The sequence below is a fragment of the Plasmopara halstedii genome, assembly GCF_900000015.1.
Source record: "Plasmopara halstedii genome assembly, contig: Scaffold_2061, whole genome shotgun sequence".
Lineage (NCBI taxonomy): Eukaryota > Oomycota > Peronosporomycetes > Peronosporales > Peronosporaceae > Plasmopara > Plasmopara halstedii.
Genome location: NW_020188969.1, coordinates 2168475 through 2171695, shown reverse-complemented (window position 1 = coordinate 2171695; position 3221 = coordinate 2168475).

Below are 3221 nucleotides of genomic sequence, written 5' to 3'. Positions count from 1 at the left end.
GACCAAGGATCTGTGAACTGCCCTTCACTTAGAGTTTGTATACTCTTGGAAGTCAAGCTTCCACTGTGCAAGGTGCCGTGTGACCCGTCACAAAGCGCTTATTCAACGCGCAATCTTCGTGACGAAGCTCTGTTTTTCGGTATTTTCGGACAAAAATAAAATTAGTGACTCTCCAAGTCCCGAACGAAAGAACACCTTTGCCCATCCCGACGATACGCGACCGAGCCAGGATGAGGCGCTCACCGTGCTCACCTTCCCCCCTACACATGCCTTGGACTCCGTGCTCTTATCCATTGGCGGAAAGTGCCTTATAGCCCACGACGATGTCCAGCTCGTCATTAACGACCTGAATTTTGCGCAATTATCCCAGCGTACTTCAAGTTAAATGGTCATGCCGACTCTCGCCCAAATTGCGTCATGATTAAGGTTAAAGCCGTCCAAGGCCGCTCGTCGCGCTGGTATAGCGATCATTTTCGCCTTTGCATTCCGCCCACACCAAAAGCTAAACGAGCACGAGAAAGCTGCTTCGCGAGCGCCTTTTCGACCCAAAGGTTATCACTCCCAAGGAGTAGAGTCTGCGCTTTAAACAGCAGCGATCAGAAACTCATACCCTGAATGAGGTTTGCTTCTTAAATTGTTTAAGCCGACAAAATTACCTCTAAAAATCAGACCCATGGTTTGAATGGGTACAGAAAACACGCTGTCGCATTCGCTTTACGCTTTGCAAACCGTTTCTGTGAAGTGAGTGTCCACGTTAAGCGTCGTCTCATGCTTGACTTGGCAACAACCAAAGCACGAAGTATACGGCAAGAATATAATTCATCACCTCAAATTTCTGCCGTTCACAGCCCCGCTCGATTTTATGTGGTGATTTTAAGAGCTACAGACCAAGGGTCTATTTCACCACGTGGTTATTTGCCTCCCATTTCTAGATATTACGATGCGATGGGAGAACCTACCACTCCTTCAACTAACGTAAAGGCCAAGGTTGTACCAGGTCGTAATTTCCCGAAGCGGGACAACAGCGAGTTCCACTGAGGGTAACCCATCCGTATCATCAGATACTAGTCACAGCCCTAGTGCACCCGCCGTCCCATCAAACGTTTGACGTGGAGGTGGGCCACCCTATGACCGAAAGAGATCAATTGCCCCGCGACTGGCTGTGGTGTCCTCTTTCGATTGTGATAACACGTCGATTCCCTCCGAGAGTCACGACGTATGTCCGGGGATGAGATGACCCAGATCTTGGATTTGCTCTTTGGGCTTTGCCATTGCATAACTTGGCTGGAGGAACTCTAAGCAGCTCAAACCGTGTCGCTGCTTTTAAAGCAGGCAAAAGCTTAGCTTCAGGGTGGTGGTGATATACACGTTTCTTCGTCCGCAACAGAGCTCTTTAGATCCAGTTGACTATTAAGGGCGAGATCATGATCTGGTTTCGGTAGGCCCACGTAGAATACTGGGTGTACTCGCATTCGATGTGTAATACACAGATTACAGCTCGATCACTTTTTGCCCAGACCGTGCACGGTTCGATGTCGTGCGATCACAAGGTAGTCTTACTGAACGCGGACGCTCAGTTAAGTTAATTTTGATTACCGTAGCTTTTCCCTTTCAGACCGGAACCATATCAAAGGCATTCAGGGGTTCACCTAGCTATATCTGTATAAAGGCATGATTGTACTGCGCTGCATTTCAATGAAAACCAGCAATTTGCCCCTGAGGATAACTTTTACGGCGATATTTACGCGTTTCGTCCGATCAACTGTTTGTGGACGGCCAGCAGTTGACATATTTTATCTGGTGCTGAGCACCTAGTTTATTGTGTACTTCGCTGAAAATGCGGATCTCCATCCGATGAAATAGCAACCGACAAACTATGTTAACAATCTCGTTTGGTCAATAATAAGGTTCTCACGGGTCACACTGTCGCTGCCAGCCGCGGGATGAGCCATTTCATCCGGACGGCCCACAACGGTTGCAATACACGTCTTATAGAACGCGCCTCATGAAAAACAAACTAAAGCCATTCTGATGAACTGTCCGAGCTTTGCTGGGATCGATAGGCTTGCCAACGTTGTCACCACACGCGAAAAGAGTTCCACCCTTGACACGATTGATACGTGCGGTCATATGTGCTTACTTTTGGGGCACCAATTCATAGCGCCCGCCGAGTAGTATGCCTCTCGTCATCCAAGGTCGTTATCCAGAGGGAATCATATGGTTTGTGCAGTGTTCTGTACCTGAGGCCCTCGTCACTATACGCTGAGTGTCATTTAGGCCAGTGCTATAATCAGCAAGCCTGGGATAAGGCATAGTGGTATAGCGCAGACGTGCAGCCGCACGCCTCAATAAAGCGACAAATTAGCTCTCGAAATTCTTTCTTACCAGATTTTTCACCAGTGAAAAACATCAGCTGTCTGGATCGCCTTATCACTCGGCGATGTCAACATAGTGACGTGCGACAGTTCGTGGTCCGAGTGGCGCGAAAGCATCGCAGCCACCACCACATCGGACTAATTCCGCTTTTACCTTACCTTGAAAGTATACACGACAATAACTAATTGGACATGTCGACATTCTCTGTGAGAGATGTCATGACGACGTCGCTGTGCACAACAACGTGTGGTCTATATAGAACATAAACGGCAACAACAGGTGCATCTTGAGCTTGCCGAGGGTATAATTAAAAGCAAATCGCTTCTTTTTATGAACATGATGCTTTTTTCAGCAGCTTTTAGCTGGCGTGCTTAAACGTAATCAGACGTTCATGCTCATTGGCATCTGTTTGATTCAAATGCAGCCTATTGCAAAAGATGTAGCACCCCAGACGACGTGAAAAGGCCGATCAAAATATGTAAGAGCAATAATCGCGGCGCGTGTGAGGAATTAATATACAGCATCATAGACCGCCTTTTCCAACGCATCTCAGAACCTCCACAATTCCTTTGAAGAAGATTGGCAAGAGGATGTGCCATGTGGCACAGGTTGCACTATGACTGTGCAAGTAGTTGGATAAATCCATTTTCTCAAGGTCTCTCGGGACAGAGCTTAATATCCTACAGTTACCTATATTTTCACTGCGCCTACCCACAGTCCCTGCTTTCCAATTAATCAACCAAGAAAAGGGATATTCGTCGGCGCTAGAGACAGATTTTCTCTACTTGTGAATAGCTTGTTTAAGTACATACAATTAAGCACTATTCGCAAGTGTTCAATGTGGT